The sequence below is a fragment of the Bubalus kerabau genome, chromosome 19, assembly GCF_029407905.1.
Source record: "Bubalus kerabau isolate K-KA32 ecotype Philippines breed swamp buffalo chromosome 19, PCC_UOA_SB_1v2, whole genome shotgun sequence".
In the NCBI taxonomy this organism is placed as follows: Eukaryota; Metazoa; Chordata; class Mammalia; order Artiodactyla; family Bovidae; genus Bubalus; species Bubalus kerabau.
In genome coordinates this window covers 43,510,271-43,536,112 of record NC_073642.1, presented here as the reverse complement: position 1 = coordinate 43,536,112, position 25,842 = coordinate 43,510,271, and the positions used below count along the sequence as shown (strand labels likewise).

General features: G+C 36.8%; 1 protein-coding gene and 1 long non-coding RNA gene across 5 annotated transcripts in view; one reads left to right on the top strand and one right to left on the bottom strand.

Annotated features, from left to right (window-relative positions):
• AKAP6 (A-kinase anchoring protein 6) overlaps positions 1–25,842 on the bottom strand; it is a 657,364-nt gene that overhangs the window by 237,770 nt on the left and 393,752 nt on the right. The window lies entirely within an intron of this gene.
• Positions 1,584–11,737, top strand: LOC129633716 (uncharacterized). The gene is made up of 3 exons (XR_008705243.1): positions 1,584–1,717; positions 7,388–7,490; positions 11,619–11,737. It is a non-coding gene; the product is annotated as an uncharacterized LOC129633716 (long non-coding RNA).

The following is a 25,842-nucleotide window of genomic DNA, read 5'->3' as shown; positions in this document are numbered from 1 at the left end:
GAAATAGAAAAGCATGACTCCAAAGGGCTTGTCAAGGAAGATTCAGCAGGATTTGGTGGCTGACGGTCCTTGTTTGGGAAATAAAGGAGAGAACAACAGTGAAAATTGCTTCTGGTGTCTGTTGCTGAGGAGCCTAGCCGGTAATGGCAGGAAAAGTAGAAAAGGAAAAAGATATACAGTTAATATTATTATGGACAGATTCAGATATCAACAGATCTAAAACCAGTAACCTTCTACAGGCCACCAAAGACAGAACTGTAGCATGCCAAGTGGGAGAAGATTGAACTGAAGATGTAGGTTTGAGCACCACTGCTTATGATAGTAGTTGAAACCATCCTAAATGATAAGACCCCCCAAGGAATCTGTACATGGAAAGGAGATCTAGAATGGACTTTGAAGGCAATAAAAAAGTGGGAGGAAAAAGAACAGTCAATAAAAAATTTAGTCCAAGAGGACCAAAAAACAGTGATTTGTTAATAATCTCTATGGGAAGCAGATCTTCCACAGCACATGGGGCAGCAATTGATCCCACATTGGCCAGACTAGCTGCAACAAATTCGATACCAATTCACCACCATGAAGACAAAGAGTCACTGAAACAACTTAGAAAGAGTGATGAATCTGTTAAACCCATAATCCTCTGCTTCTATGACACATGCAATAGGCATGAGCACCCTGCTTAAAGAACAGAAAGTGGTTGAGAATGTGGAGGAGTGGACAAGGCTGCATAGTTATAAGTGTGGGCACTGGGTACCAATGTGGGAACCATTAAAACATGTTAAAGGGTGAAGAGGGGCTACAAGGCAAATTCCTATGACTGCTCAGTATAAAAAGCATCAGATAACCTATACAAGCTCCAATAACCTCTAAAACTTTTCTCTGTGTCTCACAGGGCCATCCCTAGTTGTTTCTACATTCCACCAATCAAAGTTGAAATAATTAGATATCATGGAGAATTTTTTCCTTTATATGTTTTATAGTTTAGAACAAAAAAAAATTTAAATCCTCTTTATAAGTCAAAAAAGTTACATTTGAAGAGTAGAAAATAGAAAAAAGAGAGTTCTCAGAATTATCCAGCCTACACCAGTTTTCCTATTAGTTTTTGTTATTTTCTCAAAGAATTAAAAATCAATGCACAGTCTAGGTGAATACAAAACAGGGCTAATAATGCTGCTTTTACTATTATTGCGACTTCATGGGGAACCGTGGTCTGATTAAAACACATTTGAGCTGGTAACTGATTTATTTTTCTTTTTTAGGTGACATGGGTTTTTGTAAATTAATTGTACTTAACATTTGGAAGTTGGAGTAGATCACCAATATGTCCTTAAAAGGCAAATTACTCTAAGTTACGTGGGACTTCTTGCACAGTACACATCTAGGCTGTCTTAGGATGAAACACCGCAGAGTAAACCGCTTATGGGCTTCCCAGGTGGCTCAGTGGGGAAACAATCTGCCTGCAACGCAGGAGACACAGACAGACGTGGGTTTGATCGCTGGGTCAGGAAGATCCCCTGGAGGAGGGCAGGGCAACCCACCCCAGCATTCTTGCCTGGAGAATCCCATGGGCAGAGGAGCCTGGTGGGCTACGTTGATAGGGTCACAAAGAGTTGGACACGACTAAAGTGACTGACCATGCATGTACCAACTGCTTATATTTGTTTGCACTGCACATGGTTTTAACTGGAGGAAAGAAGAATGAGACAGTAATAATGAGGTATCTTTTTAAATTCTAACTGAAATTTATGACAATGAGACAAAATCAGATCTATAAAATTAAAATAAAATCCCAAATCTTAGATAATTAGTTCAACATCTATGTTAAAATAAGAAACAAGAGCCCTTCTTGAGGCCTATTTTTAAAAGTGATCTATGTAAAATGTGAGCACTGTGTGCTGCTTAGAGAAACTAGGTGTCTCCATCGAAGACCAGGAATTTTTCTCTACAACATACTTTCCACCTTCTCTTCATTAGTTAAACCAGCTGAAAATCATTTACCAACCCTTTCTACAAACCGAGCTGAGTGATCAGCCAGCTCTTATTAATACTTTTTTCTAGCATTCTTATGAAATCCAGGTTACTTCAAAAAGGATCTGTATAAAATTAATCATAAACTACTTAAGTAATTTGTTTACTATTACATATTTGTTTTATATTTGCATCCTAAATTTTCAGACTTCTAAAAGTTATATATAATTGATTCATATTTATTAAAAAGTATAAATAATGCCTGATTTGCAGCAAGGAAAAAAAAATGTCTCTAACTTTAGAATTGATAAGCAACAAAAGAAAAGTAAAATTACAGTGGAATGTATTGTAGCCCTTCAGTTAATGTCTTAGAAATATAAAGATATTTGTAGAAATTTAATGACAACTTTGCAGCACAATTAAATGTGAAATAAGTTTTAACATGCATTTCTCCTGCCAATTGGCATACATAATAGAAAAGTAGTAGAGAATAGGTTAAACAGTCTAAAAGGATTTTAACCTTAAATTTGACAGAAGTTAAATGGCTGTGACATTGGGTTCTTCTGCTTTATTCCAGCTAGTAATCCACCCTCAAAGTTCCTGTCAGGTAAATGACCTTGTATTTCATTAACTGATAATTAAATGGATTTATTCCACTAACGGTTTTAATTAAAATGCTAGAAATATTGATTACCCCTCTCATCCTTATTCCCCCAGATGAAAAAAAGGTTTTAGGAATGTTTATTTAGAGAAGACAGAGAATTAAATTAGATTGAATCTCTATGAGACCCGAAGACTGGTTCTTTCATTTCTGCTGCTCAAGCAGAAAAAGGTTTCAATTTTTTGATGTTTGATTAATTATTTTGCAATCCATTTATGCTTACCTTGGTGTTTAATTAAAAATGTCATTTTTAGCATAATTAAATTGGCTATCTGTGGAAGACTAACTTCAAACTTATATTTTAAAAATGCAATGCTTTTTATTTTATTTATTTATTTTTTTTTTGGTAAAAGAAACTTTTTAGTTATTTGCTTTTTTGGTAGAGATACTGCCTCATGAATGAAAAACTAAGGAGAGCTGGAGCTTAATTGGATTTCCTACATTTGAATATTAGGCCACATATGCTTATGACTAGTCTAGGTTTATTTGGCTGTGTTCTTTAATCCATTAGTGATTCATTCATTCTAACAAATACAGAATATGCTCTTCCAAATGTGTTGGATTTCATAGTGTTTACACTGACAAAATGTACCTCATAAAAGCTGTCTTCAGCGTGCCTGGGTGCTTTTCTATAGCACTGATTCAAGTTAAGATACAGTTTCTGCTGTCAGTTCTGTCAAAGCACATCCAGGCAACTGGAAACCTTTTTCTGCTAAACATCAGACCTAATAATGACAAAGTGGGAAGTGTAACAAACAGGAAAGGAAGACCCAATCCTTCTTGCTTTAAGGCACATGACCAAAAGGAAATGTTTTCCTATGTGTTCCTCAAAAAGGCAATTCTAAAAATGATCACATTATTTATGAAGCAATGCTAAAAAATTAATTTCTACATTGGCGAGTAGTAGTTCATGAGAAAAGCACAACCAAAGAAGTAACTAATGGAAATCAAATCCTACTCAAGATTGAGATATTTTGTTGTAGGTTTTCAACCAAAATCAGCTCAAATCAACATATTTTCTAAAATGTTTGCTTTTTAAACAACTCCTCCTAAATTCTACTCTAGCTACAAAAAGTTAGGGCCTTAATGCATAGTGCTGGCTTGCTGAAGTCACAGAAATAAGAACACATGCAGTTCTCATGTTCATGACTGATAGGGTTTCAAGAACTGAAGTGGCCATTTAACATTATTTTAAATGGAAAGACAGTAAAGGGGGAAATAGTGATATCAAGACTCTAGATGAATCCTCATTCTGGTACACTTTCATATTTCACAATTTGGGTGCTTTTTTATTGATTTTGTAGCTTCCAGGTACATCTTTCCAGGGCATAGTTGCATAGTTTCTCTTTTGATGGAGAAAAGCAAGTAGAGTCATACTGATAAACTAATTATTTAAATTCTTCAATTAATTCCAGAAGGGTTTTTGAATATGATTGTGCTCTGAATAAAAAGGCATATTTCATACAGCTGGGCAGAGTAGATGGTGGTGGCTAACGCTCCACTGACATGAAGTTCAGAGCTTGAATTTTGAAATAGAATAGTAACTTTTAGCACTCATGTCCCTTAATTACATCATGATCCCAATATCTATTAACTGGATTTTAGCAGTCTAATTTAAACAATGTGGATTTTCTCAAAGATTGTTACAAATCATTGATATGTCTTCACTCAGTCTTATTATCAGAATAAAATCTTGGCTAAAGCTTTTACCAAACAGCTTCATTCAACCTACTGAATGGGAGAAAATATTTACAAATGATATGACTGATAAGGGGTTAATATTCAACATACATAAATAGCTCAAACAACTCAACATCAAAAAACCAAACAACCCAATTTAAAAAATGGGCAGAAGAACTGAATAGTCATTTTCCCAAAGAGGAAATGCAAATGGCCACTTTTTTATGTTAAGGACAGCAAAAGATGTTCAACATCCCTAATTATCAGGCAAATGCAAATCAAAACCACATGGAGATATTATATCACACCTGTCAGAATGGCTACTATCAAAAAAGAACACAAAGAGCAAATGTTGGTGAGGATTTGGAAAAAAGGGAACGCCCATTCACTATTGGTAGGAATGTAAATTGGTTCAGCCACTGTGGAAAACAGTAGAAAGTTTCTGAAAAACATAAAAATAGAACTACCATATGGCCCAGAAATTTACATTCACCACAGCGTTCACTGCAGCATTATTTACAATAGCCAAGACATGGAAGAAATCTAAGTGTCCATCAATAGATAAATGTATAAAGAAGATGTGGTTTATACACAATGGAATACTACTCAGCCAAGAAAAGAATGAAATCTTGCCACTTGCAGTAACATGGACTGACCTGGAGGGCATTAATTTAAGTGAAATAAGCCATACAGAGAAAGATAAATATAGTATGATGTCACATGTAGAATCTAACAAATATAATAAACTAGTGAATATAACCAAAAAAAGAAACAGATTCACAGATACAGGGAACAAGCTAGTGGTTACCAGTAAAGAAGGGTAATATCAGAGTAGGGAATTAAGAGGTACATAATATTCTGCACAAAATAAGCTACAAGGATATATTGTACAACACAGGAAATATAGCCAATATGTTACAAAAACTATAAATAAAATATACCTTTAAAAATTGTGAATCACTCTATTGTACACCTGTAGCTTATATAATATTGTATAGCACCCTATATTTCAATAAAATAATAAATTTTTTAAACTGAGGATGATATTTAAAGCCTGCTCAGGCTTCCAAATGGGCTTCCCAGGTAGCTCAGTGGTAAAGAATCTTCCTACTAAGTAGGAGACCCAGGCTTGATGCCTGGAGAAGGAAATGTCAACCCATTCCAGTATTCTTGCCTGGGATGAATCCAGGCTCCATGGACAGAGCCTTGTGGGCTACAGTCCATGGAGTCACAAAGAATTGGGCACGACTTAGCGACTAAACAACAGGCTTTCTAAGCAAAAGAGAAGAGGAAAAGGGTATACATTTTCACTGGCAAAAAGAGGACCAGAAAAAGTGAAAGTGAGCAGGATTCCAAGAGCCTATTTTTCTATCCAGTAAAAGGAAATATATTTGGTCTTATACCTCAGTTTTCTCTTTTAGCAAATGGGAATGATCGATGCCTAAGGAAAAGGAGCATGGGCATCTTTGCTGTTGCTAGTTCAGCCATTAGAATTTCTGAAAACCCTGCATCTGTGGATGTGAAGACTAATGAATACCATTTGCAAAATGATAACTATATCAGTGGTTCAAATTTGCATAGAAGAACAAAGACAGAAAGATAAGGGAAGGTGGCTTGAGTTACTATACTTGAAAATGACATGTTTCATTTTCATAATAATAGGACCAGGGTTTTCCATACACCTACCACTACTGGTATTTACACAACAACCACTTGTCAAGACTACTGATAATCCTAACACATATACCTACATCTTTGACTATTGTTTTGGGAGAGGGTGACTTGGTATGCCCTCAAGATACATACACAAATATTTTCAAGTTGCCAATATAGTTTAGGGCCTTTCCCATGAACTTTAAGAACTAGCCAAGATGAATAACTTTATTTTTATCATTGATATGACATATTTTAATCTGTCTACATACAAAAGTAGCGCTGTTAACAATTGCAACTTTCTTCAAGTTTGCTATGAATCACTGTATTCCTTTTTCCTTTTTTCATGCACCATTGCCACTATCTTACCTTCAGCGGTTTTGCTCGATTTCAATGAAGATGGAACTAGAGGGCACACATTAGAATTTTATATCAGTTCAAGAAGGGGAGAGAAGAAAGACATATGAAGCCAGAATGACATTCATTGAAGGTTCCCTAGGGAAGATAACACATGTTTTTGTCTCTCACCTGCTAGGCATGCTAAATCAGTGCAATGATAAGCTAATTTATGAAATATATTTCATTGAAGCCTGGACATCTTTACTGTTGCTGGTTCAGCCATTAGAAGTTTAGAAATAATGGCAGGCTAATTTTTTAAAAGTAGAGGACTTGAATTTTCTGAAATAATGCTTGTAGTAGATTTTGTATGCAGCTTCAGGGTTCTAACTAAAATAAATGCTACGGTGCAGCTGTTTAGCCTAAACCCAGAACCTCTATCGAAGTCTCTCTGGAATCTGTCATATGAGCCCTGGATATCATTATTGATACATTACAGTGTCAGAGTGATTGGGTTTGGGGAAATCCCAATATATATTAATATGTCTAATATATGTGTTCTCAGATGTACAACTGTCTTTAGCTCTTTATGATCCTTTACAATTCTTTATAACTCAAATGTCCAAACTTGGCTTTTTTCAGACACACCTTGACCCATTTTCCTTTAGGACTGTGACTTTAACAAAACTATCAAGCCATCTTAACCAGAAGAGTGGTCTAGGGATGATAGAGTGATTCCCAAGGAGTGCACATCAATGTTTCCAAGTGGGCACCATTAAAATATAATGCCACTGTGGTAGCCCCTAAAACCAATCCTGTTTCGTTAGTAATAGAGCAGACAGCTTCTTGTATTATATAATCAATGCCTTCTCCAAGGAATGGCAAATTAAATGTGGATCAAATTAAAAGCATCTGAGCATAAAATTAGAGTCAAAACAAGAATTTCCCATTAAAAAGTGCTATTCAGCCTTGTGTGATATTTTTGAAGACTCCTTTTCCCTGCCAGGCTCTGATCCTCCTGCCAGGTTCCCCAGAATTGTATACAAATAGAGTCTGCTTCCCTTACTGTCCTCCTGTATCTCTTGCCAGATTTACTTGAATTCAACATATCCCTGTTTGAGGCTTGGGAGCTCATCAACACAGGAGTGAACTTTGTCACCCGCATAGACAGTGCCATCAAGAAGCAGACAAGGTAGGAGGAGACCAGTTAAAACCTCTTACCCACAAATATATTAGCAATCTGCCATGATGGGACAGGAAATGCAGCAAACACTCGTGATAGCCAAATGGCATCTAAATAAACTATTAAAGGTTGAAGAACTCCTCAGTGTTACCTTGCTCTTTTAAGGGTACACCTTTCAGAATAAAGTAATTTTCTCTGAAACTAAACATACAAATAAGTGGGATTTTATTTAATTACTTAATTTTTCTATGCACAGAGTCAGAATTTGAGTAGAGTTTAACCTTTTGAGATTAGATCACGAGCAAATACAAGATAGTCTTTGTCTTTAGCTCAATAATAGCACTGTCCTAAGCAATGTATTGAAGCATGGTTTACAGCAAAGATGATAACAAAAGATTTAGGTTTGTCACAGAAATAAGCCCGTAAGTGAGAGGTGACTGGTTTGTAACTTTTGTGCATGAATGATCCATTGATTACAGTAAACACACCTGTTAGTCTGTCAAAGACCAGAAGCATTATGACACGACAGCTTTGTTTTTTTTTAAAGCAGGCCTCTCATGACAAAAACAAAAGGGAATTTTATTTGGTTATCGTATGAAGAACTTCTGTACTCTTTGTGGAAGAAATTGGAGAGATTAAGTGAGAAGGTTAAAAATAATTTATGTATTTATATAATAATAATTTATATATAGGGAAACATGAATGTTTCAGTATGTGAGAGTTGGTGAGTAGAAAGAATGGAGAAAAGGAAACAGAGACAGAGAGAAGCTGTGGGATTAAAAAACTTGGGTTCACTAAATACAACAGGGAACTAAAAAGCAATCCAAGGCCTTGTTATATAGACTTTGTGTCACTTTATAGAAAAGTAGAAAAAATTTTGAGTATTTAAAACCCTTTTTACTTCCTAGGTCAGTAGAACTCTTGGGAACATCCTGGAAACAAAACCCCTTGGGCAGTATTTACAGAGAGATCAAATGAATGTCTAGTTTCTTTGCTCCAAGGTCACCAGATAAAACTCAGCCAGGTTAGAAATTACTGACAGCTTTCCTCTGTGATGTTGGCTTGGAAGCAGTTGATAGGAGGAAGAAATGACCTTCACAGAGAAAGCCATTTCTCTGGACATTATTTGACAGGCTTTGGAGGACAGTAACTTCCCATTCATACCACCATGCATGTTTGCTAAGTTGCTTCAGCCATGTCCGACTCTGGTCTGCCAGGCTCCTCTGTCCATGGGATTTTCCAGGCAAGACTACTGGAGCGGGTTGCCATGCCCTACTCCAGGGTATCTACCCAACCCGGGGATCGAACCCATGTCTCTTATGTCTCCTGCATTGGCAGGCAGGTTCTTTACCATTAGCGCCTCTTGGGAAGCCCTCATACCACCATATCACCTCTTCAAATTCCTGAAGTACAATCCTAACTACATTCACAGTAAGATCTATGGATGTTGGACTTACAATCCCTTTGTTTCCTTCTGTGACAAATAGATCACCAAACTAAACTGGACGTTGAACATCAAATGATCTGTCGGAAATGGTCTGTTCAGCAAACGTCACATCCTCAAGGGTCTGCAAATGAGTAGCTTTTGTTAAGTCAAAATTTGTGCTTTCTATAGATGTGTACGGAGAGGGGAATGGCAATCCACTCCAGTATTCTTGCCTGGAGAATTCCATGGACAGAGAAGCCTGGTGGGCTACAGTTTATGGGGTCACAAAGAGTCAGACACAACTGAGTGACTAATACACACACACACACACACACATAGATGTGTACATATATGAGCATCTATTAATGTAGGGCTCATTAACATTTCAGTATGTGAGGTGAATATATCTATGAGAAACAGAGGAAAGAGGCAAATAACCAAAGTCAGCATTCAGTTCAGTTCAGTCGCTCAGTCGTGTCCGATTCTCTGCGACCCCATGAATCACAGCACGCCAGGCCTCCCTGTCCATCACCAATTCCCGGAGTTCACTCAGACTCACGTCCAACTCACGTCCATCGAGTTGGTGATGTCATCCAGCCATCTCATCCTCTGTCCCCTTCTCCTCCTGCCCCCAATCTCTCCCAGCATCAGAGTCTTTTCCAATGAGTCAACTCTTCACCTGAGGTGGCCAAAGTACTGGAGTTTCAGCTTTATGAGTATATTTAAGCCTACATAGTGAATCCTAACAAAAGATGAGGAAACATGCATTTTTTCATTTCTACTTCAGATGACTCTGGTCTGGGCAGAAAATCAAGACTAATCACCAAGTCTATTTTACCTCCAATGTCCATTTACTTAAAGGACGTGTCTCTTGCCTTTATATTTTCCCATGATGACACACAATTGGCAAAAGACAACACTGTTGTTACATTTCTTCAACAGCAAAAAATGTTTTTAAAAAAGGGGAAACCGTTTTCATGCTCATAAATCTGGAGGAGAAAAAAGAAGGAGGGGAAGAAGAAATGCAGGAGATCAAAAGTGAAAGGAAGAAAGAAAAAAACTGAAGAAAAAGAAAAGAGAGGAGGGAGGCAAGCAGGACACACCTTTTTAAACATAATATCCAGCCTTGTAGATGAGTTTCACCATTGGTTCCTACTTTCTCCCTTCAGAGTTAGAATATTTGAAACATTCATTAGGGTGACATTGGTAAGAAAGTTCTTTTCTAGATATCCAGAGCATTAATCTTCCTTAGTCTATGTTTTTAAGAGTTACACTCAAATGTACACATTGGTTCTAGTTGTACTAGTAAGTCTCAACTTACCCTCTTTTATATTGTCATAAAAAGGGCTTCACTGTTGACTCAGATCATAAAGAATCTGCCTGCAATGCAGGAGACTGGGTTTGTTCCCTGGGTTGGAAAGATCCCCTGGAGAAGAGAATACCCACTCCAGTATTCTTGTCTGAGAAATCCCAAGGATAGTAGAATCTGGTGGGCTACAGTCCTCAGGGTTGCAAAGAGTTAGACAGGACTGAGCAACTAACACACACACACACACACACACGGTTATAAAAACTTTATCTTAGTGAAAAAATTCTAATGCTGTGTGAACTTAAATTGTATTGCCAATTTCCTTGTCATATCGTATTCCCATGGCACAGAATTAACACTGATATACTTTAACTACGCTTCATGTATAAATTTATACACACAGAGGCATATGAAATTTTTAATGGGATTTACCTGAGTAATGCTAATAGGGAGCCACACATGTAAATCCTTGAGCATCAAAATGAAAATATATCTCTACATATTCTCAAATAAGGTTTCTTGGGGGTTCATTTAATGTTTGTGGGGAATTCATTTATATGTGTAACCAAATCTCATCATGTGAAGGTCACAGTATTTGGAGTATTTCCTAAATGCTTCTTTCTATGGTGAATGAATAGAATAGACTATGTTCAAATTTGCTGCTTTCCTCAAAGCCCACTGAAAAATGAGATGCCTAATATTTAAAGGATAGTTTCCCTCTATTTAAAAAAAATAAATCAACTTTGTGAAAGAAAAAATGTATAGCTGCCAAGTATATATAAGTTCAAAAGTTTTTCTATTGCCTGAAATAGAGATGCAAGAAATTACATTAAAGTTTTAAACAGAAACAGAAGTTTTCAGTCAATGCAGATAAAAATCTATTAGAGATAAAATTGTTTTGACAAAAACTGTGTAAATACAATGCCACTGGCTGCAAGCCTATTATTGCATACAAGTGGAAAATAAGAATAGCTCTCCTGAAGGGGCATTGCTAAAGTGACACAAAATAAACAGAGCCATTTCAGTATAATTTTTCACATTAATTATGTTCTCTTATCGTAGATGTATAACTAGCCAAGTATAACAATAATAACAAGATAGCACCAAAGTTATTTTGCAAACAGGAAGAGGCAAATAAAATAATACTGATATGCTAGTTATTAGATTACCAGCCTTTTATCTTGTGGAATAGCTTCCCTGAACAAAAAGACTATATTAATCATTTCTGCTCCTTTCACTAAATGATATTGCATTTCTGGAAAAATAATGTTAACAGTCTTTCTCCTTAAAAATACCTTCATTTATTTGCTGATTTGCCATCTTCAAATCTCCAACTACTAAGAACATTTCCAAAAACAATTTTCAGTATTAAGAACATTGGCTTTATTTTCTCTCTTGCCAGGTTAAAATATAATGCCCTGAAAGCACAAGTTTTCCCTGCTTTCTTTAATGGACCTCTTGCAACCTCTTATTTACAATTTTATCAAGTATGTACCTATAGATTATACCATTTTTAGTCTCCTCAAATAAATTTCCCTTTATTCAAGTTCTAATTGTAGCTCTCCATTATTTCTTACAGACTGAAATTTACGAACCACCCTGAATTTAACCAGTCTCCATCAGGAGTCTTTGAGGTTTGTCCTCTGGAGGCCATATTTTTTGTCCATTAATCTTAGAATAACCCCAAAGTTCAAGTCCAACAGGCTTAGTTAACATAAGTCCTTTAGTTTTTCACCTAGAAGACAGAAGTTCTCTTTCTCTTTTCCTGAACATCCTAGAGCTCAGATTTTCTTTATTGTAGGGTATATTATTGTACCTTCCACTTCTTCCATTTATATAATTTGCATTCTTCTCTTGCACTCAGATCTACCCTTCTGTACACGGAGCATGCCAGACTTAATCGAATGCACACCTGATTACTCATTACCATCACAGAGAGGAGATGGGCATATTTTTCTTTATTAGTCTCAAAATATTATTCTTAGTGAAGGACAAATTCAAAAGAACCTCCCAGGCAGTAGAAGAGCAGTGATTTATTTCTTCTGCACCCTCACTAAAAACGGTTATCTGCAACATGCCTTAAAAGAAATCTCTGGGTCTTAAAAGAGTCTCCGGGTAGAATATCAGTGGCAATAGTTTATGGCAACACGCCATCAAAAGGTCACGAAGGGAAAATGGCAGCAGCTAATGATTGCTTGTTATTTCACCTCTTTGGATTTTTGTTTGTACATTTCAGGTTGTTTCTACATTTTCACGTGCATACTTTTGTTTCAACATTTTTTTGTTTGTATATGTCTGTAACAAAGAGTCCCATGACATTACTACATAGATTCTCTGAGGTAGTATTTCTGTGTTGTTTCTAAACCACATTCTTGGAAGCTTAGCATTCATGTTTCAGAACTCTGATCTCTTTGGGGAATGATAGGATATTAGAATATACCACTAGATGTGTTTAAGACTCTGAATCAATCGGAGGTTATCTGTGAGGGCTAATATGAGCGCAGGTAAGAGAGAGTTGGCCTCCATTCACAATGTGAAGCATACTGAATAACTCATTTATAAGGACTGATTAGAAAAGATGTTTATATTTGCATTTTATTTATGCAGACATTTATACATTGTTACAAAAGAAAATTATTTTTTTTATCTCCCTAGATTAGATATGAGGATAATAAAGAAGAAATGTTGAGGAGAAAACTGGAAGATCATAGACCCCAAAAATAAATAAGAGGGCTCACTCCTCCCTAAGCCTAAATCAAAGCTCTGGAGTGATTTTAAAATGTTTTTTAAATGTTTTTTTAAAAATGATTTAATATAGTGAGTTGAGATACATTACATTAGATATAATTAGACCTAGACAGGAAAGGTGGTTCTGAGGAGCTAATGAAATATCATTAAGGTTGAATATAAGATTGTTGATTAGGATAAAGCTAATCCTGATTAGGATAAACAAGATAGGAGCTAGAGATCTTATTTTTTCTCTTATTTATATATTTATTTTGAGTAAAGAAGATGTATGCTATCTTGTCTTTACTGGAAAGAAAAAATAAAGACTATTACTGTCTTTACATTTCATTAAAATATTCTATCATGACAATTGTCTTCTCCACTTTATTCTTAGAAAAGACATTTGCCTTTCCTGTATTAAGGAAATGATCCTATAAATCCTATAAATGATATGAATAAAATTAAATTTACTTGCTGTATATTTTGCCTTCACAGTAAAGAACTACAAGGCCCTGAGCAGTCTCCCTGCTCCTTCCCTCCTAAAGCCACACCCCTCACGCCCCGCCACCATGGCCCTCCTTGTTCTCTCCAGCCACTATGCAGCACAATCACCACTACTCTCTCAGCAAGAAAAGATTTTCAGTCTCTCATTCCTCCCCATGTTTACCTATTTAGTATCGAATCATTATTTAGATCCCCACTCCATTTTGCTTTCTTGGTGAACACTTGTCCAGCCTCCCTGACTAGATCAAGCCAACTGCAATTTCTCCTAATACTCTGGACTTCTCTGCAGCGTTTTTTCACAGATGCAATTTTTTCTTCATCTGTGCAAATATTTGATTACATCCCATCTTCTTCAAGCCTCAGGAGGGGACAAATCCTATCTGGTTAGGCTCACTAGCATTTCCCCCAAAACTTATTAGTGTGATTCCTAGCACGTGGAAGGCACTCAATGAACATCTGACAAGTAAATTAATGAATGATTTTCACTTTTTACTGGGATGATTGTTGTTTTATAGACACAACTAATTATCGGTTCTACTCTTGAGATAAGTGAAGATGGATGCAGCATCCTCTCTGTAAAAATTTGATATATAGCTGAAACCTTTTTCTCCAACAGTAAATATCTCTGTTCTATGAACACAAAAATAATCAGCCACAAGTCATAAGACCATGTACACTCATGCAAAAACAACTTAGATACTTCTGGATCACTTACAGTTCCTTTAATCATCTTCAGGGCTTACTGGTAAGCATCAGTGGATCATAACATTAATTTATTTTGAACCATTCAATAGAAATAGCATTTAAATATTACATATTGCATGTACATCAGTTACTCATGCTGATGGCAAAGAATTAAAGTAAATCATACATATATGAAACCATCTAGGCTTTGAAATTCAGAGAGTGTTACTGCTATATCAGGGCCAAAATTCCCACTGAGGCATGTAAATTTATAAATATTTCATATTCTTTATTGCTCCTTTCTCTATACTTCCATAAGACATCATGTACTATCTCATTTTGGTCCATATTTTTGCTGGTATGATAGTCATGACTGTGTATATTCAGTCTTTTTCCTTACCTATAATAGCCTTAGGAGTAGAAATCAAATTCTGTTCATTGTATACCACCTTCAACACTTTACCCAACCAACCACCATGCACAGTGCTTTGGTAGTTAAAACATAATACATATGTTTTAAATAGAAGTGGGGAGAAAAAAACTAAAGAAAGGAAGAGAAAGAGAAGAGGAAACAGAGAGGGAAAAGAGGAGATGGATAAAAAAAGTGGCCTTTCCATTGATAATTTTGCTTGGATCAGGTTACTAGATAATATCAACTATTTGCAGCAGTTATCAGAGAAGGCAATGGCACCCCACTCCAGTACTCTTGCCTGGAAAATCCCACGGGTGGAGAAGCCTGTTAGGCTGCAGTCCATGGGGTCGCGAAGAGTCGGACACAACTGAGCGACTTCACTTTCACGCATTGGAGAAGGAAATGGCAACCCACTCCAGTGTTCTTGCCTGGAGAATCCCAGGGACGGGGGAGCCTGGTGGGCTGCTGTCTATGGGGTCGCACAGAGTCAGACACGAATGACACAACTTAGCAGCAGCAGCAGTTATTTCACACAAACTCAGCAATAGTTGAGGTTTCATAACAATATGCCATCATCTATGATTAGATTTTCATTCCTTCTCACTCTCTCTCTCCCTCAATTACCTGGCTAAAACATTAATACATGGTTAAATAGTCAACATGCTGAATGCAGAAGAGAAAAGGAAACAAAGCAGAGGCATAGAGATGAACACACGGTCTATTAGGCCACGGGCAGCTGCCCGCCTCCAGCGCTGCTGCCTGTGTCAGGACGGAAGTCTGGGACAAGTGGATCCTGCCACGCTTCTCATCCCTGCCATTCTTCACTCAAAAGGGAAAATCCTTTGCTGTCTTTTCATTTACTCTTACCCTGCTCTGCTCCCATCTCATTTTCCTCTTGACTTTCTCACCAGCCTTTTCCTCAGAAGTAGGGGCTGCTCGGTTTCCCCTTTCCACTAACCATGACGTGCACAGGACAGTCTTCACGTCCCCACAGCCCTTCCCAGACTGCTGCTCCTTTATTCTAATTTAAAAACATCCCTGGGACTCATCCTGACTCTCTCTGTGTGGCTCATTACTCTTGGATTTTTCCCACTCTATGGTTGAGGACTGTGGCACCAGGCTCAGGATCTAACTCTCCACCATCCCCAACTGCTTTGGTCAATTTCAACTTATGTAAAAGTAACTCTTTCCATAGGCTAGTTCCTTGGCTTTTTTGATTGTAATAAACAGCAGTCCACTCCCATAACCATATTCTTCCCATTATCTAGGATGTGAATGTAAACACCCATAACTTTGATCACTTTGCTGTACACCAGTCTCTGACCACAATCTCTCTGATTCTCCCAGTGCTTTCTCTCTCCTTTCCCATCCCCACTCACCCTCAACTGTTAATGCATTTACTCTTTCCAGACATGTCTTGAATAATTCTAATCCCTGACCATATATCAGCTCTCTTTCAGCTTCCTGGTTTTTTCCAACATAATCTCAGGGTTTATTATTCCAATCATCCCCTTGCCACTGTTTTCCGACTCAACTCAACTGGACATATTTGTACATATGTTACATATGTACATAACACAACAAAAGAAACCTTTATATAACATCTCCCTTTGGCTATGATCTTGTTTTTTTTTTTTTTTTTTTTAATACCTGCCCCAACATCTTATTAGAATACATTTTCACCTCGGATTTGTTCTTGAATCCAGTGTAATCTGGTTTCTGTCCTTCAGAATCTGTTCCTCCTCCACAACTATCTATCTCAGAATACACTGTTGTTCCATCAAAGGTAACTATTAGCAAGGTGAAAAGACAGCCTTCAGAATGGGAGAAGATAATGGCAAATGAAGCAACTGACAAACAACTAATCTCGAGAATATACAAACAACTCCTACAGCTCAACACCAGAAAAATAAACGACTCAATCAAAAAATGGGCCAAAGAACTAAATAGACATTTCTCCAAAGAAGACACACAGATGGCTAACAAACACATGAAAAGATGCTCAACATCATTCATTATCAGAGAAATGCAAATCAAAACCACTATGAGGTACCATTTCACACCAGTCAGAATGGCTGCGATCCAAAAGTCTACAAGCAATAAATGCTGGAGAGGGTGTGGAGAAAAGGGAACCCTCTTACACTGTTGGTGGGAATGCAAACTAGTACAGCCACTATGGAGAACAGTGTGGAGATTCCTTAAAAAACTGGAAATAGAACTGCCTTATGATCCAGCAATCCCACTGCTGGGCATACACACCAAGGAAACCAGAAGGGATAGAGACACGTGTACCCCAGTGTTCATCGCAGCACTGTTTATAATAGCCAGGACATGGAAGCAACCTAGATGTCCATCAGCAGACGAATGGATAAGAAAGCTGTGGTACATATACACAATGGAGTATTACTCAGCCATTAAAAAGAATACATTTGAATCAGTTCTAATGAGGTGGATGAAACTGGAGCCTATTATACAGAGTGAAGTAAGCCAGAAAGAAAAACACCAATACAGTATACTAACGCATATATATGGAATTTAGAAAGATGGTAACAATAACCCTGTGTACGAGACAGCAAAAGAGACACTGATGTATAGAACAATCTTATGGACTCTGTGGGAGAGGGAGAGGGTGGGAAGATTTGGGAGAATGGCATTGAAACATGTAAAATATCATGTATGAAACGAGTTGCCAGTCCAGGTTCGATGCACGATACTGGATGCTTGGGGCTGGTGCACTGGGACGACCCAGAGGGATGGTATGGGGAGGGAGGTGGGAGGAGGGTTCAGGATGGGGAACACATGTATACCTGTGGCAGATTCATTTTGATGTTTGGCAAAACTAATACAATTATGTAAAGTTTAAAAATAAAATAAAATTAAAAAAAACAAACAAACAAACAAAAAAAAAGAATACACTGTTGTTCACAGTGCCTCCTCAAAAGCCAGCAACTGCTTATGTTCTCCCTTCCCTCCCATTGGTTACCAAATTATGGTGTCATAAGCTAAAATGCACTGAACTTATGCTATGTATCAGGGTATATGTTAAGTTCTTTACTCCTCTCAAGAATGCTACAGAGTACACAGTATTATCATTATTCCCATTTTACAGAGATGGAAAGTGTAACTAGAGATGACAGGCTAGGCCAACTATTTCTACTTCCATAACAGCTTCTGGACCCATTCTTTCCGCTCCTTTCCCATGTACACTGCCTTGTTTCAGCCCATTTCGAGGTGCCCCACCTGACTACTTACCCTGGCTGCATTTTGTGTCTTTCACCCATGCTCCCTACTGCTGTCAAAGACTCCTCTAAATTTCACAGCTGATTACATCACCCCTTGCTTTTTTCTTTTTTCAAAAATTTTTATTTTATATTGGAGTATAGTTGATTAGCAATGCTATTTTGATTTCAGGTGTACAGCAAAGTGATTCAAAGTTATACATATACATGTATCTATTCTTTTTCAAATCCTTTCCCCATTTAGGTTATTATAAAGGGTTGAGCAGAGTTCCTATGCTATACAGGAGGTTTGTGGTTATCTATTAATATTTTAAATATAACAATGTATTTCCTTGCTTAAATACCTCCATAGCTGCCCCTTAATGGTCAGACTAAAGCTCAGTGGGCACACATCACACAGGTCTGCTCACAGTCTGCTCCTTGCTGGCCTCCCTAGCGCTCTACTCATGCCCCTCCCTCTTTCCACACTCAAGTGGAATTACTTATTGTTCCCCAACACTGTCATGCTGTGTTCACTCCCGGAAGTACACTTTCAACAGATTAATTTTTATTCATTCGTTAAAATTGAGTTCCAGCACAGTCCACCCAGCAAGTCTTTGTGATGCCTGGTGTAGGTGCCCTTCCCCACCACTGGGACTTACCATCCTGCTCCCACCACACAGTTATATGTCCATCCCTCGCACTCAACTATCATCACCTACAAGGTGACCAGGACTGTGATTTTCTCAACTTTGAACCACCAGGGCCACTCACAGTGCCTATCAATATAGAGGGACTCAAATATTTACTTCTCAATCTCTTCTCTCTAATTTAACTGTCCTGATCTGAACTCAAACATCAAAGGAGGTTTTTCAAAATCTGTCATACACCTAAGGAAATTTTTTTTATCATTCTCCAAGTGCAACAAATGATGTTTTGATAAATTAACACTCCTAATGAAGACAGCATCGATGAATTTATAGTAAAACAGGCATCATTTACTTGATGGGTAAGTCATTTGATTACCAGCAATTATGTTATATGTATGTAGATATTTCAGCACATGTACCATTTACTACATTTCAAAGTCTGTTATTTTTAAAGGTATATAGATTTTTGGTTTAAAATGTCTAACAACTACTGGGACACCTTTATTTTAAGTAATTTTATTTTATTTTTAAACTTTACATAATTGTATTAGTTTTGCCAAATAAGTGCAAAGTCCCTACAAACACTAGTCCATACGTGTATAACTGAGCTAGAAAACCAGTCAGTCAGTTCAGTCGCTCAGTCATGTCCAACTCTTTGCGACCCCACGGAGAAGGCCACTATTTGCATATAAATCAGTAAGCTTAGTAGTAGATTTCAGGTGTCTTGAGAACCGACATTAAGCAAAGAATAAATTGAATAGTACCATATTGTTTTCACAAAAGCTGATAAACATGGCTTTGTAACACCCTGTTTTTTGAAGTAATCTCCTTTCCTACCATTATCTGGCTTAACACGTATATTCCTACAACCTTCACGTATGTATCCATACTTTAAAAAAGTTACTCAATAATTAATTACCCATGTTCAACATTCTTTATGTGTTTAGTAAAATATGTACAGTGAACCAAAATCATTTTCCCATAAAAAGGCTGACATTCATTCTTTGCCCTAGCATAAGTATCAGTATGGTGAATGTAATTGCTGTCTGTTTCTACCAGTGTCCCTCAACCCCAGTCTGTTCTAATTCATTCATCCAGCCTAGCCACAACACTAGCTCCCAGCTTCAAGACAGCTACTTAGCCACAGCTAAATTAATAATAGAGTTGAAGGTAGTACTTTCTAAAATTACTTTCAATTTAATAATTGGAGATGGATCGAGGATATGCTTGCTTTTTGTGATTTTTCTGCAGTGAATGATACAAATTAAAGTAGACAATAAAACATCCAAACACAGAGCCCCAGCTACTTATTTCTGTATATAACTTAGACATATGTTAAGCCCTAAAGCAAAGGCTTTTACTCTGATCATGACTCATACAGCAAGCGTTCCATAATTCCTTGTTCTTTACAGATGTATGAGAATTGGCAAGCTACTTTTCCATGCACCTATTCCCTCACTAAAATAAATTGACTTCTGGAGTTTCCTGGAAAGGCTGTAACTTGATTTTTGAATCTGAAAACAATTAATAAAGCACTCAGCAAAAAGTCCCAAAGAATATTTGTACAAGACAACTTAACCTTGGCAGAACATACACTTCATTGAACTAGAAATGATCTTCCCTTTCAAAATTCCACTGATTAAACTCAGTAGTACTAAGGTCACTAGAACTCTACATTGAAAACTAAACTGAATGCCTGGGCCTCACTTCCTTTCTCTCTGAATTCTTCTGTTCAGAAGGGAAGCAGCCTTGCCCAGGGGTCTCAGAGGTTTTGTTATTCATGTTTTTATCTCAACACCAAACCCTATTGTTATAGCTACCTGACTCTTTCAAGTTTGGGTGTATTTAGGAAGAGAACTGGATGACATGCCAGATGTTAACCATTTTCAGAATGGTCTGAAAGTAGTATTGCATTAAATCTATGGCCACTGCTACGCTGACTCTATCCCCCACCCAAGTAATCAGATGTCAAAAAGGATAACCTCAAGATAATTACTATCAATCAATTAAATTGAAAGCCACAATGTCCTCAGCCTATAGAAAGATTTGAGGTAGGTTTAACTCACTGCTATTTTCAAAAAGCTTAAAACCAGGAAGAAGCAGTAATGAGCAAGTAAAAGTACCATAAAAATTTGTCAGGGAAGACGTCATAGAAAAAGTAGGCTTTGAACTCAAACTTGAAGCTTGGTTAGAAGTGATTGAGATAAATGAAAAGGAAGAGAAGAATTCCAGGTGAAGGCAACAATGTAATACCAAGCAACACTTACTAAGTATCTACTGTGAGACAGAGATCACACCGAGCACTTTACATGCCTAACATCAGCTATTTCTACAGTCCTGTGAGTTGTTTTCTTTGATCATCCTCATTTTGTACATAAGGAAGTTGAAACTTAGGTAGCCTGAGTATCTTGTTCAAATTCACCCAGCTAGTCAGTGGCAGGTGCCTCAAACTCTAATGCTCTAAACATACAGGTGGAGCTTGGAGGACAATGAAAAAATGAACCCAACTAGTGATGGAGGCTATGTGGAGTAAAAACAGAAAGTGTTTGATGTATGAATTAGATTGTAGAATTCCTTAGAAATAGAAAAGGTTTGAATTTGAAATAAGAGCCAGGGAAGGTCTGTAAGCAAGAGAGCAGTGTTGGTGGAAGACTCAGAGTTGCAGAGACATGCAGATTGGTTTGCTGAGTCAAGCACACACTCGGCTGTGCTCAGTCACATCAGTCTCGTCCACCTCTTTGCAACCCTGTGGACGGTAGCCTGCCAGGCTCCTCCATCCACGGGATTCTGTAGGCGAGAATACTGGAGTGGGTTGCCATGCCCTTCTCCAGAGGATCTTCCCAACCCAGGGATTGAACCCGTGTCTCTTATAGTCCTTTGGTAATTGTACTTGGTAAACTTTGCTTTAGAAGTGATTTAGAACTAAACCACCAAATGTTAGGGGCTTACAAAACCAAATGTTTACTTCTCACTTACGCTACATGTCTGCTACGGATGGCTGTGAGTGAGTTGTGAGTTTTCTCCATCTGTCTTCATTCCTGGATCCAGGCTCCAGGATGAAAGAGCAGTGCCTATTTGGACTTGCTATTCTTGTGGCAAAGGAAAAGAGCCAGAGAGACGAGAAAGACAGGCAATGGGTCTTAAAATATCTGCTCACTTACTGTTGTCAAAGGCAAGTCACACAGCCAAGCTCCAGCTCGGTGTCAACAGGGCACGTTTGCATCCCCCTCCACAGGAGGCCTGCAAGTCCCACAGTAGAAGCAGGGGTGTATAATCCTCTTATAGGAAGGGGGAGTGAATAGTGGGAACAATAATGCAATCTACCAGAGGAAGCCTGTGCTCTTTACAGATGCTGCCACTGTAAATTACAGCAACAGATTGAAACGATAAACTTCATAGAAGGGGGTAAAATGTCTTGTTCTCCCCAGATAGAGGGCTCCATCCTAAGGAGAACAATTGCTATTCTATTTCCATATTTTCTGGTAAAAGTCTTATGCTCTATAATTTTATTGTCCTGTGCCTAAAATCTGTCAAAGTCTAAGAAATGAAACAAAGACAGTTTAATATGAATTGATGGGGACATGAATCCTTTATTCCATTTCATTACAATTAGAATCAAATTAAATTGGAAAAGTAAATGGAGAAAGGACCCAGTTAACATGTGTGTACACTGTCTTGATTTTCTATCCTAGATGGTATTATAATTAAGATGATTTTACCTACTGACTCTCTGTGGCTGCTGACCAATAAAATATTCTAACTGTATACAAAACACATGTGATACAAAGAGTGGTAGTTAAAAACAAACTGACCTCAATATATCTGGGGGCTGTTAAAAAGGAGACAGCAGGCCTAAAATGGAGTTGTTTGTGCTAAACTCCACATCAGCAAACCAATACTTAATACCTAACCTAACTGGTTTTAATTCCCCCCAGAACTATAACCTTTAACTAGTCAAGCTGGAATTATCTGGTCAGCACTAGTGGGGTAATCCACCCCATAGAACTTGCTGTATCCCTTAGGAGGGCAAACTTTCCTGGGACCTTTGCTAAAATATCCTTTTTCTGTCCCTTCTCTACCTTTAAAGATCTTTCCTCTTCTACACCTTGGTGGAACTCCTTTCTATTTACTAGAGAGGATGCTGCCCAATTTATTAAATGAATCATTTAATTTAATCAATTTGACATTTACTCAGTTGAATTTTTATCTAACTGTGCTAAACAAGTCATTCACAAATATGCAGATCATTAAATAAATAAAAATGATGTCATGATATCCTTAGGGTGAGTCATTTCCAAGCCTTTCTTTAGAATTTTTTAACCTATAAAACTAAAGTCTGAATCTTAGCTTCACACTGTTCGGTTTTATCACTCAGGTCTCTTGTCCTCCACTGATCATTTACAGCTTCCAAGGTCATTCCAAAAGGTCACTGTTTAACTGGTCCAAAGCCTGATTCTTTGATCCCCTTCCCAGCTCCACATCAAGCTTTCCTGTTTGAATTCTTAAACAGAGATGCATATCTCTGCAAATTCGCAACTTCATCTGAGCACAAAGTTTGGCGATACTAGAACATTCCCATTAAAGATCAATTTTGCCTGACATTCCATTAGAAAATGATCTTTTTCCTTTCTTGCAATCCTACCAAATCTTTCAAGGAGAGTCCAAGTTTTTCCAGAAAACACAACTTGAAAGTCTAAGGAAGACAACATATTGGGATGTATGGTAGGTTATGAAGTACTTAATAAATATTTGTAAATGGATAAATAAATTGATTCATCATTCTAGCAGTTAAGCCCCTCCTTCATAACAAAAGCTCCTAAACTTTTACTTAAAGGCATATAAAAAATTCTTTTTTTTTTTTGTATAAGATGGTCAATAATTATTTGTCATTGCTTACCAGAGCAAGGAGAAAAAAGTATAGTCAATGGTTCATAGCAAAACAGATGTCCCACTTCCCATCCTCACCCATTTTTCTTAAACAAATGTTTTTAAGTTCTGGACACACAGGTCAGGGGGAAGGGGAGAATGAATATAATACTGAAAATTCTAACATTAGAAAGAGAAAGTTGTCTCACTCCCAATTATCTAAAATGCCATTTCCTAAATACCATAGAATGTTATTAGAATTCATCAAGGTCTAAGAAGCTTTCTTTTGTATTATAATGATCTACTACATATAATCGTGTTTATAGAAGAACATTGACAACTCGCAGCATAGCCACATCTAGGGTATATTGTATTTGCTTTCTAAAGATCTTTACCTAAATTGACAATCAAAATGCTGCTGTAAATTTTTAAATCATTTGAAACATCTCGTTTATGTGGCAACTGCTATGATGTATTCAAAAGGCTACTTTCCAACCAGTAGCTCAAATGGACTTACAAGTTGCAACTTATTGGTGAAATGCTGGAATGCTGGCTTAATCATAGCTACAAACGTTGATGCACTGGAAGAATGAGAATAGAATCCCATCTCTTCATGCTGCAATTACTGCTCTCAGGAGATCAATAAATGTATTTCTCCTAGTTTTGTACAACTGCATAACTGTAATATATAGTGCTTACCAACTCTGTTTTGCTGTATTTGTAAAACCTATTTAAAATCTAACCAATCTTAATCTTAAAAAATCATAAACTATTCAATCATGAAATCCAGTCATGAAATCATAAACTATCTAAGAAAGCATTCTGAAAAGTGGGAAATTAGTAAATATAAAACCTGTCCTTTTAACATCATGAGTTCATTTGCATAACAACATACATAGGGTGCTCAAAGATTAATTTTCTAAAAATAACATGGTAAACAACAGATGGGGTATTTCAAGCACAATGTGAGGTTTTAAACATGAGAACAAATCTCTCAAACAAATGAAATGCCATTTGTGGAAAGTGAGTCATGGAAAGCATGTTTCTTAATATGAAGTATAAAATATCTCGATCTAATTTAAATTTCTACATAATCTGTGAATTTTTTAAAATTCACCAAAGTTTTTGGAAATAGAAAAAAGACTGGAAGGAAATAATATACATTAAAATGTTTAGCCATCCTTACAATTCAATGATAAAGTAGTTGACTTTATTTCTTTTTTATTGTTTACTGTAGTTTCCAGTTTTCTTTAATGAACATCCATTATTGTTAATAAAAGAAGGAAGAATAAATTGTCTAGAACATTGAGAGAACTAACCCCTTTGAATCAACAAACTGTTACACAAACTTTATACATTCTATATGGAAGGGCTTACCTTTTACATTTGAAAGAATATTGGAGGTATACATTATCAGGTTATAATTTCACTTTGGTTGGGGTTAATGCTTGCATCTAAGTCCTAGCAGGTGACATTCACTTTCATAAAAATATTTTTTTTCTGGTCCAAAACCATCTTGCTTTCTTCCCTGAACTAAATTATTACAAATAAGTCTTGAAAAATAAAACTAGTGCTGATACCCAACTCCACTCCATTTATAGGTTTTTCATCAAATTCTATAAGTAATGCATCATATTGCTTTCTTTTCCATAACAGCAACATGAGGTAATTTCCATTCTATCCTTTTTATAGTTGAAAAAAATCTTTCATTTCCTAAATGTTGAACAATACAAAAAGCTGCTTGCTTACATTCTCATCTGGAATCTTATTTCTAATTTCAGTTTAAAGATGGCATGAAGTAAATTAAATGGGCCTATTAAATAAGATCTTCTAAAAACCCAAGTTTAAAATGAGATGAGATCTTCTATTTTAAAATTAACTTGTTAAATTTTGACAACTTTATTTAATGCGAACAGGAAGAGGCAGTTGAAAACAATAGCCTTGGTTTACACACAGGAGAAGAGAAATTGATATATTAGAGTAATAAATTTCCGAGAATCATAATGAAATGGTCATGATCACCTAGCTATTGGGAAGCAGTTTTTTTTTTTCCTGTCATGTAGAGGTCCCAAACTAATACTTTGGTTGGTCAATGTAATATGGCAGAGTATTACCATTCTTTTAAAAAGACATAATTTCAAGTCATTGAAGTTTGGTTGTGCTTAAGAATCTGAGGTCTAGTACTTCTAGCTTCCTGATAAATGAATGCTTACAGGCAGCTATCTGCACTGGAACATGTAGTAACCTTACATGAATGTTCTCTGATTAGAAAAAAAGCTTAAGGTCGTTTTCTGCTACTTACGAAAGAAGCCCACTTACACCTAGGCATCCAGAGACACGGGACTAGATTAAGAGCTTACTGGCTCCTGGGCAAAAAATACACTATATGATTTTCACAATGAAAAATTTCACATTTTACATATAAGTATAAAATATATAAATGTAATAAATATAAATATATAAATGCCTTCCTTTTCCATTTCTTTCTCTCTCTTTTTTTCCCCAAGAAACTAGCACTTCAGCAAATCACATGGTTATGCTGTATTACGATGAACAATGTTTTCA